The sequence below is a fragment of the Nerophis ophidion genome, linkage group LG13, assembly GCF_033978795.1.
Source record: "Nerophis ophidion isolate RoL-2023_Sa linkage group LG13, RoL_Noph_v1.0, whole genome shotgun sequence".
Taxonomy (NCBI): domain Eukaryota; kingdom Metazoa; phylum Chordata; class Actinopteri; order Syngnathiformes; family Syngnathidae; genus Nerophis; species Nerophis ophidion.
In genome coordinates, this window is record NC_084623.1 from 40,985,972 (window position 1) to 40,999,653 (window position 13,682).

At 37.1% G+C, this 13,682-nt stretch overlaps 1 pseudogene; it reads right to left on the reverse strand.

The window, feature by feature from the left end:
* Positions 1-5,720: 5,720 nt before the first annotated feature.
* Positions 5,721-10,913, reverse strand: LOC133564039 (membrane frizzled-related protein-like; annotated as a pseudogene).
* Between the last annotated feature and the right edge of the window lie 2,769 nt (positions 10,914-13,682).

A 13,682-nucleotide genomic window follows, 5' to 3' on the forward strand; every position in this document is an offset into this window, starting at 1 on the left:
TGTTTTCTTTCGCATTATTATGAAAAAACTACTTTTCTTACCTATTGGTTACTGCTGTTGTGTATTTGGGATCTCCATACAGTAAGTCCCGAAAATGATTTATTCTCTATCCTCTCGTTGTGGAGCATCCATCCTCCACTGTTGTCATTTTTAATATAAAGTAGCTTACAGCTCTAACTGATATCTGTCAGTAGACTCGCTATCCAAGCGCTAAAACTTCCGGCACAACAAAGATGACGGGGAGAAGACGCTGTTGAAGTGGAGCCACGTAAATAAAACCAGACACAAAACAGCGCATTCTGAAGAGATGGTCAGAAATCGACTTAAAGATGGTCTGTAAAACATAATCTAGGCAACATTTTGACCAAATGATTACCATTACATGTTGTGTAGAACACAAGGAAGTCTTTTGAATGTAGAAAAAAAGTCATTATATGACCCCTTTAATGCGCCTTATAATTTGGTGCGCCTTTTGTATGAAAATAAACTTGGATACACCCACTCATCGGCAGTCCACTTTTTAATCCGGTGCGCCCTATGGTCCGAAAAATATGGTAATACTCTATATTATATCTATACCACAAAACTACACTATATTTAATATATAGTGTAATTTTGTGGTAATCTTGTTATGGTTGTTAATTGGAGGAGACACGGACATCAGCGTTAGCGTTAAGGCTGGGCGATATATCGATTTTGTAAGGTATATCGATATATTTTTAAACAAGATATGAATAAAGAAAATATCGGAATATCGATATAATTTATTTCACGTTAAAATAACCAAATGCCACTTATTTGTTCTGTTCCTTGTTCTCCCCTGCTCCCCCTGCATGGGCTACTACACCCCTCCCTTTCCTCCTTCCTTTGAGTCACGATTTGTTTGGGACAGGCCAATCAGAGGCAAGATAGGGCGGGCCATCGAACCAGAAAGGGAAATCACAAAGTGCCTGGCTGCAAATGTATTTTTGTGTCTGAGTTTGATACAGTTTTGTATTATTTGCACGGCTATGTTATTTATTTTACGTATAAATAACATTTTTAATAATTGTATTTATGTTATGTAAATCTGTACTACTCAAACAGTTTCTTTTCTGAGCTGTTAATACCCATCTTGACTAGCTGAGTTAATAAAAGTGTCACTGAGTGTTTACAGTACAGTTGTCATTCATTTCAATTTCACTGAATATCGCTCAAAAATTAATATCTTGATATGTATTCTTTCGCCTAAAATCGAATATCGAGTTTACCGGTAAGTGAAAAATATATCGAGATATACTTTTTTGTCCATATTGCCCAGCCCTAGTTAGACTTAGACTTCTTTTTTAGTGTCATTCAAAATTGAACTTTACAATACAAACAAGAACAAAATTTCTTTGCATTAGCTCTTGGTAGTGCAGGATAAAAAAAAGCAATAAGGTGCAGATATCAATAAATACATTACTGTACCGATAAATATATTGCACTTTTGCATATGCATCTAGGTTTATGGATGTATGTTATATTGTCTTTTTATTCCAGCGAGTTAATCCATTTTGGGGTCAAATGTCATTTCACTTATGTAAAAAAAAATACACGATACACAATGGATATAGTAACATGTAAGCAAATACGCCACAGCGTGGACGTCATTTCTGGTCCTTCAACAATCGATTTTTCTTATGAATCAAAATATATCTTCATGGCATATTATTTGTGCACTATTGAATAGTAATACACTGAAAATGTGGCCGCCTAAAAACAGAAACAGCGCTGCCTAAACCGGATGTTGTTACGACATATCCACTTCTTCTGTTGGCGGGCCACATCTTGTCCTGCGCACACAAAAGACGCAACTCAAAGAAAGATGACGTACAAGTCGCAAACAGGTCCCATTACTGTGTAGACTGCAGTAGTATTTAAAAAGATCAAATTCTAAACAGATTCAGACTACCTCCCGATGTGGCCCAAATCTGATGTGAAAGTATCAGATTTTATGCACTTTGAAGCATTTAGAGTGTTTTGACGGCAAGAAAATCAGATGGCAATTTTCAACTTTTTTTGTTTTAATACTCATTGGGTCCCAAAGAGCTCAAACAAAAAAAAAAAATGCATGCCATACAAGAATTTGTGTCCTGGCTCTCCAATCAGCTAAACAGACTCAATAACTCCACAGTAAAGTCTCGGTGAATTTACTGAGGAATGTGTTTAACTGGAACTATACAAAAATAATGCACTGTAAGGTAATAATAGTAACACAGACATATGTACAAATATGCATGAAAACACTCCTACAGACATCACACATGGTACGGTTTATAGGTAAGAATTGTTTTTTATATTGTAAAACTTACAAACATTGCTTGAAAAAAATGAATTAAGAATCCATACGAGAAGAAACGTTATTGACGATGAAAAGACATAACTGCTTCTACTTCCGGCTCAAAGCTTTACACAGCTGCACCTGCGGTGAGCAAACTACCAAAAGATAGCACGTGGCTAATGAAAACTATCAACGAAAAAATCCATAATTTAGCCACACCGTTTTGTACACCGCATGAAAAAAGCGTGGCTTATAGTTCGGAATTTACAGTAATTAACTTTCATAAAAATATTATCAAATACTTCTTATTCCCATGTATTTGTTTTGGTAACATTAAAAAACATTTGTAATCGTTCTTACCTTCTTTTGTATTTTTATGTGACAACATACCGTATTTCCCGGACTATAGAGCGCACCGGTGTACAAGCCGCACCCACTAAACTTCAGAAGAATCCCCCCATATATTAGCCGCACCAGACTACAAGCCGCAGTTATTTAGGGAAAAATATTTTGTAAATATTTATTTTCATAGCTTAATTGTTTCCAAACGGTGTCTGACAGTAAACGACTGATAAAACAAAACAGAAGTCATCATCATGAACCCACTGGCTGTGGGAGCAAGCTCTTTAATCAGCTAAACAGTCTCAACAATTGGTGTACTTACAAAACTTAAACAATAGAAAAATAATGCAATTGTAAGTTGATAATACTAACACACACACTTGTAAATGTTTTATCATATTAGCTGATGCTAAGGACGCTTGCTTGATCACATTACAATTGCATGTACAAGTATGCCTGAAAATACTCTTACAGACACCACTCATGGTACGATTTATAAGTAAAAATTGTATTAACCTTGCTTGCAGGGATGAATGAAGAATCTGTACGGAACGGCATTTGTACTTCCAGTTAAAAACACTAAACAGAAGGAAATATTGTAGATGTTCACCCCGCAGAACCTGCAGTGGGCGATTTCCTCCAAAAGGTGGTACCATAGCACAAACAATAACACACCTTTTCAGTGTCCATTGAAAACTATTTGTTGAATACAAAACATTAATGTCTGTTAGGATTTTACATGCAATGTACATGCAATCGTACTGTATAATCGCTTCTGTTTGGTCTGAATGTGCGTTTGATCGTGGATATATAATACTCCATATTGGCAACCTTCATTTATTCAGCAGATCATTAAAAAAATATTCTTGCGTCTAAGAAAACCAAAACAAATGCCGGTTCCTTGCTGATTAGTCACAGAGTGACGTTCATCTGCTGTATTTACAGTACGATTATCAATAATTACTAAGTCACCCTTACATTAAAATCATTATTCAAGCTGGAGATTATTTATTTTACAAACTACAAATTCATGGTGTAAAAATGTCTGCAAAAAAGCATAATATTAGGTTCATGTGTAAAAAAATTGATTTTTCAATTTGGTTTAATCATGATTAATCACAGATTATTACATGTTTGCATATTTTTAATTAATTTGACTCAAATGCTATTTTATCGTCACAATGTCATCCAGGAACATTTTTTAAATGTTTTATTTAAATGTACATAATTTATTTGCTGAAACTCGGTAAAAGTTTATCTAAAGTCAGAGTGTATTTTAGAATGAAATTTGTCAGAGAGCACCCCAGTTGCAGTCTCCTTACTCATCTTTGCACTGCATGTGTACATTTATGCAATTTTTTTTTTTAGATTAATCACATGAGCTAACTTGTTATTTTTGACAGCCCTAGTTTTTCTTTTTCCATCATGACAGGTGAGTTTCAGCCTCACCTGCCTACCTTAAACGCATGTTGCTGGTTCAACTTTATTTGGAAAAACATCTACAAAAACTGAAATGGGAGCTGATTAAAAATAACGAAAATAGTATAAATAAAAAATATAAGTTCCAATAAAAAGTCATACTTATACTGTTTTTCTTAACTTTCCTCAGTCAGGGATGATGGTTGCTCCTGTGCTGGCTAATGTTGGTCCTTTTGAGGAGTTATCCTTCAATCCAAACTCAGGAGAGGTATAGTCTTATTTAGTTGTTTACTTGTGACATTAAGTGTTTATTGGGAGGAGTCCAATATATTTGTGGTATATCTTGTTCATTTTTACTTGTGATTCAATTTAAACTATCATCATTATCTGTAATTATATAAGATATTTATTTTCTCCAGTTTGTTGTTTAACCACATCAATTAATGGGTACCCAAATTCATATTTTCCTTTTTCCGTCTCATCTCAGGTGGAAGAGATTTTCACGTTGTCCGTGCCCCATTTGTGCGACCCTCAAAAACATGGCTACACACACTTCCGCACAGGGGACAAGTACGGCTACACGTTTGCCGGTGTTTCGTAATGGGAAGCATCGAGTGTGGGGACTGACTGCTGTTGCCTTAGACCAGACGCTGAAGTTTCTTGTCCCGCCACACCTGCAGTGAAGGTTGAAGATTTTTGTATTTGAAAATGTGCAATCAAGTTTAGTGTGGCACATTCATCTGAATACTACTCTCATGGATAGTTTGACCTATACTTGATTAATGTATTATAACATAAATATTCACATAGGGAAAACCTTCCCTAAAAATCCTGTTATGTGAAATGAGCAGCTTTAATATGTATCAAACATTTTTTTTTTAGTTAAAAAAATATTTGCACGGACTAAAAAAATTAGTTATATATGATGCAAAGCATTACAAGCTATATATGTGAACACCTTTATAGTATACATACACACATCACAATGTGGTGTGTTGCGACCCCAAAAGGTAATAAGCGGTAGGAAATGGATGGATGGATGAACAAAAAATGCATTAAAGAAACTAAAAAGTTTGTTGAAAGTAGTTTTTATTGGTCATGTATTTCTAACAAGACAAATTGTGTGGCTAGTATGCCCAGTTGATGTGCTAGACGTCATTGCAAATTTATCTGTGGACATAAATCATTGCGATGATTTGCCAAGGTTGAATCAAGGCAAATGGACTCTTCTTTTTTGAAGACTTTTTGCCCAAAAACTTTAGGTGTGGAGTTTCATTATTTATGTCCCTGTGGGCATATCCCGGGTAGAAGTGGGTTTTCCTCCCACACCTCTCTCAAACAAGCGGCCCACCACTGTAGGAGACCAAACAACCCTTAAAGAAACGCATGGCACAGCATAGGAGCGCAAACTACAAAACACCACCAAATAGAGGAGGAAGTTTACACCAATGCTTACAACAATGTCCTCTCTTCCCCAAAGATTATCTCCATCCACAGGAAGTTGTTTTGCCACCAGGATTTAGTATGCTGGACAGTCATTCACCAGTCATGTCAGGTTATAATAACAACAACTATTGGGACATAAACACCAGAAACATAAATAGAGAGACTGCTGGCCTAAAATTTTAGAACTGAAGAAGCTTTTTGGACAAATACGGATACGTCTTTAACAAACAAGAGGAGTCCAATTCCCTCAACTCACTCATTACGGATTATCACAACATGGATAACTGAGAATCACAGTCATAATAATTGTAATGGACTATGAACCCTTGCTGAGAAGGCATATCATTCTAGTCTTGAGTGAGGCATTTGTTTTGGTGCTATGTTTTTCTGTTATATTTGTCGGATATTTAAACCGATTGCAGTCAACCAGCTGCTTTAGCAGTGCCCATGATTGTATATGTTGGTGGTGCTGTTGTGCAAGGTGCTGCAAACTCGTAGTTTCAAGTCTGGATGAAGTAGCTATTTTATAGAAAATAATCTAACTATAAATGACCCTAAAGGGATAACTGATGCTTTTAACAATTTTTTTGTAAATGTTGGACCTAATCTAGCAAATGAAATTGTACAACCTGAAAACAGTGCAAAATTTAATGAACAAACCATTCAAAACAATTTAGAATCGTTTTTTATTTCCCCCATTAATGAAAGTGAAATCAAAACAATTGTAAATTCTCAGGAAAACAAGAAGTCAACAGACTGCTGTGACTTGGACTTTTCTCTGATCAAGGAAGTTGTTGATTTTATAGCTGTTCCCTTCACTTATATTTGCAATATTTCTTTTATAAAAGTTGTCTTCCCAAAGAAAATGAAAACGGCAAAAGTCATTCCCATCTTCAAAAGTGGAGTTAAGCATCAGTTCACAAACTATAGACCTATTTCTTTACTCTCACAATTTTCAAAAGTCCTTGAAAATGTATTTGTGTCAAGACTTGGCAGTTTTATTGATAAGCATCACTTGCTAAGTGAACACCAATACGGTTTTCGATCTAACAGGTCCACTTCCATGGCAGTGATGGAACTAGTTGAGGAGGTAACCACTGCAATTGATAAGAGGGAGTTTGCTGTTGGTGTTTTTATTGACCTGAGCAAGGCCTTTGACACAATTGATCACACATTACTTTTAAACAAAATGCATAGATATGGTATCAGAGGTCTTGCTCGTGATTGGTTGAAAAGTTATCTTGGTGGCAGAGAGCAGTATGTGCATATGAACAATGTAGATTCAGACAAAAAGATCATAACACATGTAGTACCCCAAGGTTCTGTACTGGGACCAAAATTGTTTTTACTGTATATTAATGATATTTCTAAAATCCTTAAAAAACTCAACTGTATTATTTTTGCTGATGATACAAGTCTGTACTGTTCTGGGCAAGACCTTGACCAACTCCTAGAGACTGTAGAGATCGAACTCCACATACTAAAGCAATGGTTTGATGCCCATAAACTATCAATCAACATAAATAAAACTAAATATATAATTTTTGGAAATAGGAAAAATAACATACAGCGTCATATAAGAATTGATGATATGGAGATAGAAAGGGTGTATTCAATAAAATTTTTGGGAATCTATATAGATGATGAATTAAATTGGAAACTGTACATAAATATACTTAAGACAAAGATGGCAAAAAATATTGCTATGTTACATAAAATTAAAAACTGTGAATCAAAAGGCTCTTATCATGTTATATAATTCTTTCATACTCCCATATCTTAACTATTGTGTTGAAATCTGGGGAAACAATTACAAATCAAACATCAACTCTATATTTTTACTTCAAAAGAAAGCGATTACAATTGTAAATTATGCGAATTATCATGACCATACCAATGCTCTGTTTATTAAATTAAAAACATTAAAACTGCACAATCTTGTTGACCTCAATACTACTATTGTGGCTTTCAAAGCTCATAACCACATGCTGACTGGGCTTTTACAAGTGAGATTTAAACCCAGAGAGAATCCCTATGATCTCAGAGGTTCAGCTTTCTTTCAGAAAGCAAAAATAAGAACAAGCTTAAAAAGTAGATGTGTTTCTGTTAGAGGAGTTCAACTGTGGAACAGCTTGGATGATTCCTTAAAATGTTCCAGTTCCATTCACACATTTAAAAAACACTTTAAGACCAATGTCTTGAAAAAATATATCACTCTTGAATTAACATTGTAGTTAATACTATGATTAAAGTTAATTAAAAATTAAACATGAGATATAAATAATAATAGAAGTACAATTGTTTGTATATATTGTATATATAATTAGTGCTTAAGTCTATATGTACACAGGGATATTTCACATGCCTGTACTGTGTATAAAATTGAACTATGTTCATGTTGTTTATAATGTTGTTTATAATGTGTATTTATAATAAGTTGTGCAAAGGACATTTTATAACTTTCGGAAATTTATTTTGTACTTGAAATTGTTTATACGGTTAGGCGCAATAAGTGTTTAACTTCAGCCTAAACTCTTTCGGTCTGTAACATTTTTTATTTTCAATCTATGAATGTACAACTTTTTATTTTCAATCTATGAATGTACAACTGTTTGTTTGCTTTGTTGACCATTGACCGAAGAACAATAAACTTGAAGTACAATACAACAGCCTTGACTGCTTTTTTGGTGTCTCAAAGTCTGTTTTTTTTTGCAACCCTGATAATTTTTTAAGTGACAATTAAGGCTGCGAGCACTCCACGGGGTCATGTGAGTCAGGCAGGAGGTGGCAGTTAAAGGGCCAGCTGAAGGAGAAAAGGTCCAGAGCTTGGCTGCATTGTTGCTCCGCTGAGGAACAGACTGAGCGGCAGGGCTGGAGAATGCCTCCCTGATGGCTGCACTGTGGCAGGAACATCCCACAAACGAGTCTCCACAAGGGCTTGAAGCAGGCTAGTTCCATCAGAACCTTAAACACAGAGGGGAACATATTGGGTACTATTCAGTTCAACCTCTTTCTCTTGTTTTAAAAGATCGGCGATGGAGAGCCAGATGTTGGGGAAGGAGGTGAGGTTGTAGCTGAGACCCTGACACATCTCCACCTCTATGGACTCACATGCTGAAGCTGGTGCAATGAAGAAAATAACTTAAGGTATTGAGTGTAACATGTCCTTATGTTGTTTTGATGTGTAAAAATCACTTACTGAAGGGAGGGTAGGTGGAGTTGCCACAATCTTGTTCATCTGCTCCGTCTGAACAATCGTTCCAGCCGTCACACAACCACTGCGGATGAAGACACTCACCGGTGCTGCACCCAAACTGACTTGGACCACATGTCTCTTAAAGAAACAGCACAAGAGGAATTCATCAAGGTAAAACAAAATAAAAATACAGTGATAAATGTAAGATAGATTTGTAACATTGTATATATATTATAAATAGTATAGGTATGTTTGGAAAATATTTATCTGAGGTCAAAGAGCCTGCTGCCTCACAGGGACAAAATAAGAATTTTAGAGGTGGGGGACACACTAGCTTGTTCACTGGGGCGTGTTTTGAAGGGATTAGATGCATCTTCAGCTTGCAGCCTCAGCGGCCGTTTTCCGATCAGTACAAGTGTTTGACTTGTCTCCATTCAATAGTGTAATACTGTTTTTGGACGTTAAGAAATGCAGCCCACAATAACTTATTTTGAAACAGTGCCGAATGTTCCCTCTCTCTCCCCTCCAAATTACGTCCATGCTGCTTCACCAATAATACAATAAAAAATTGCAAGAAGAGTGTCTCAATACTCCAGAAAAACAACTTACATTCCAGTACGGAGACCGACTGATATGTTGCGTTGAAACCACTGTTGGCCACTCCCTCATCTGCCACGAACAACAGTCATGTGGTGACCGGATGAGGTCAGGTCTGGGGGGAGGGTGGTGCCACAAAACCTGGGACAAAGGCAAAAAACGAAGACACTTCCTGTCAACCTGTAATTTATGTGACTGATGCAAAGTGAGACACTTTTACAGTCACATAGACAAATCATAGAGGCTAAAGGCAGGTCAGTGAAATACAAAAACAGCAGTATACTATGTGAACAAAACTATTATATACTCTTATCAGTTGGAATGGGCCAGACTCCTTGTCTAGAAATGTGAAAACTGCATGGAGTACAGAAGTCTCAAATTGTCCATATTAAGACCATAGTATGTTTTACCTTCCCGGGACTTTCTCAGCTCCCGTGTTGCTGCTGTCATAAACCTCCACATAGTCAAACTCGCACACATCCTGAATCTCCAGGCTGAAGTTTTTGAAGCTGAGCATGATGACGTGGCCCTCCTCAACAGATATGTGCCATACACAAAACTAATGAAACACAAAAGAAATACGGAATATATCTGCACTGGTGGGTATAGCATGTGACAGCCCGGCCAGGAATAGGTGAGAATGTACCTGCTGGTGAGGATAAGGCCTCGGGTGATTAGGACTGGCCAGAAAGCCATACGGCCCGGTCTTCTGCCCGCCGCAATCTGTGCGTGAAAATAAATTATTATGATGACTTCCGGAAAGGAGGTCAAGTTTATGGTTGGGTTAGTAGAAGACTAAAGTACTATGCTAAAGTCTTAAATATGATATTTGCAACCTTTAGAGGGCTTTAAGTGAATTAAAAACAACTTCGAGTCTTGTCTAGCTGTTTACTGACAAATACTATTCATGACTGAATCACTAGCATGAAACTCACCGCACTCCAATAACGAGCCCACGCTCAGTGTTGAGGACGGAGGCTTGATCAAACAAACAAAACGGAACCTATAAAACGTTGGAACAGAAGGACAAAAAACGTATTTCCTGGCAAAATATGAAAGTTCTGAAAGTTTTTCACTGTTGCAGTAAAAAAAATAGGCAACTCTTCACTCGCAGGGCAAAATGGCTGAACATTGATTGATTGATTGAAACTTTAATTAGTAGATTGCACAGTTCAGTACATATTCCGAACAATTGACCACTAAATGGTAACACCCAAATAAGTTTTTCAACTTGTTTAAGGGGTCCACGTAACATTCTTTGCAACTACCTACTTGACTAATAATGTATTTTAACATACTAAATACCGGTATAGAGTGTGTATATATTGTATCTGCTGATGTAGTTGTAAACATTTTTTTCTTTTTTTTTTTAACAGACCAATATACGTCAAAATGCCAAATATCAAAGCCAATTATTGGCCGAGAAGACATAAGGATATACGCCCCACCCCTAACACATAAACAGTGTTGCGCTCAAAGCATACTTTTAAATACAAACTTACCAGTTGTTTGTGGTTTCAATAACTCAGGGGTGGACAATGTCCCTCGAAATCCCTCTTCATGCTCTTCACTTTCCCCCTCCAACTCATAGGCAGGGTTGCAGAACACATTCGGAAATTAGGTAAACATGGTTGGCTACACGCTACTGGAATCTAGCAGCTTCACAATAAAAACAAACAAGGTAGACATGTGTAATAAGGGTTCTTAATGGAAAAATATTGCAGTCTAAAACATATTTGTCAAAATAAGCAAGTATCATAATTATAGTTGCATAATACTTATATGTACTGTCTCCAAACCAGAAACATATAAGAAAGTATACAGTAACAAGCGTGTCTGCATTATTCAACTTACTGCGTCATGAGCTCAAATTAATAAATTATTGTGGACACTAGGCGTCGCCAAAAATAATCATTGCTCCACTTCAACTCAAAGGTAGTCTATGTCCATTTCAGACAGTTCATAAGAAATTACCTAATCCACCTACTCAGTGGCCTAGTGGTTAGAGTGTCCGCCCTGAGATCGGTAGGTTGTGAGTTCAAACCCCGGCCGGGTCATACCAAAGACTGTAAAAATGGGACTCATTACCTCCCTGCTTGGCACTCAGCATCAAGGGTTGGAATTGGGGGTTAAATCACCAAAAATGATTCCCGGGCGCGGCCACTGCTGCTGCACACTGCTCACCTCTCCTCCCCGGGGGTGATCAAAGGTGATGGGTCAAATCCTAAGAATAATTTCGCCACACCTCGTATGTGTGTGACAATGATTGGTAATTTAACTTTAACTTAATTTTACTTAGTCAACCAGAACATTTACAGTGACCAAATGAACTAAATATTAGGTATATCTAAGAAGATCTAATACAAAATACACATTTATATTAATTTATTACATAATGCATATTCATTTGGCCCTGCGAGGAGGTGGCGACTTGTCCAGGGTGTACTTCGCCTTCCGCCCGATTGTAGCTGAGATAGGCACCAGCGGCCCCAAAGGGGAATAAGCGGTAGTAAATGGATGGATGGATATTCATTTGATTGACTTGTTCAGAGTAATTTATTCAAATCAGGCCGATGGTGAATGGAGATTAAAAAAGCCCCACAAAGCACTGTCCAGGACTATCCATCCATTTATAGTTCCTGGAAGTAAAAAGTTCCTGTGTGTGTTTTTATTTTTTTGCATTTGCACAGCACAAAGTAATTATCTACTTAAAAAAGTTTATTGGTGGAAACCCTGTCTAAAAATGACAGGATATAAAAAAGTACTGTGTGCTAATTTGGTGAGCTGAATTTAGTTCCTCCAAAATGACAGTTTTGTGGTACAGGGGAAACTGTTTCAACCAAAGCAATGTTATAACCCATTGCATATGAAACCTAATTTATATTAATTTTGCAGAATATTTTATTTTTATGTTGTAAATACTCTGCATCTACATACATGTCTGCGCTGGAAAAAGAGCTACTTTTAATGTCACTGTCATGTGTGAAGTGTCAATAAAAGGCATTTTATTGTACTCTTATACAAACCCTGTTTCATTTGAGTTGGGAAATTGTGTTAGATGTAAATATAAACGGAATACAATGATTTGCAAATCCTTTTCAACCCATATTCAGTTGAATATGCTACAAAGACAACATATTTGATGTTCAAACTGATAAACATTTTTTGTGTGTGCAAATAATCATTAATTTTAGAATTTGATGCTAGCAACACGTGACAAAGAAGTTGGGAAATGTGGCAATAAATACTGATAAAGTTGAGGGATGCTCATCAAACAGTGATTTGGAACATCCCACAGGTGTGCAGGCTAATTGGGAACAGGTGGGTGCCATGATTGGGTATAAAAACAGCTTCCCAGAAAATGCTAAGTCTTTCACAAGAAAGGATGGGGCCAGGTACACCCCTTTGTCCACAACTGCGTGAGCAAATAGTCAAACAGTTTAAGAACAACGTTTCTCAAAGTGCAATTGCAAGAAATTTAGGGATTTCAACATCTACGGTCCATAATATCATAGAAAGGTTCAGAGAATCTGGAGAAATCACTCCACGTAAGCAGCATGGCCGGAAACCAACATTGAATGACCGTGACCTTTGATCCCTCAGACAGCACTGTATCAAAAACCGATATCTACAGGATATCACCACATGGGCTCAGGAACACTTCAGAAAACCACTGTCACTAAATACAGTTCTTTGCTACATCTGTAAGTGCAAGTTCAAGCTCTACTATGCAAAGCGAAAGCCATTTATCAACAACATCTAGAATCGCCGCCGGCTTCTCTGGGCCCAAGATCATTTAAGATGGACTGATGCAAAGTGGAAAAGTGTTCTGTGGTCTGACAAGTCCACATTTCAAATTGTTTTTGGAAATATTCGACATTGTCTCATCCGGACCAAAGGGGAAGCGAACCATCCAGACTGTTATCGACGCAAAGTTCAAAAGCCAGCATCTGTGATGGTATGGGGGTGTATTAGTGCCCAAGGCATGGGTAACTTACACTTCTGTGAAGGCACCATTAATGCTGAAAGGTACATACAGGTTTTGGAACAACATATGCTGCCATCTAAGCGTCGTCTTTTTCATGGACGCCCCTGCTTATTTCAACAAGCCAATGCCAAGCCACATTCAGCATGTGTTACAACAGCGTGGCTTCGTAAAAAAAGAGTGAGGGTACTTTCTTGGCCCGCCTGCAGTCCAGACCTGTCTCCCATCGAAAATGTGTGGCGCATTATGAGGCGAAAAATACGACAGCGGAGACCCCGGACTGTTGAACGACTGAAGCTCTACATAAAACAAGAATGGGAAAGAATTCCACTTTCAAAGATTCAACAATTAGTTTTCTCAGTTCCCAAACATTTATTGAGTGTTGTTAAAAGAAA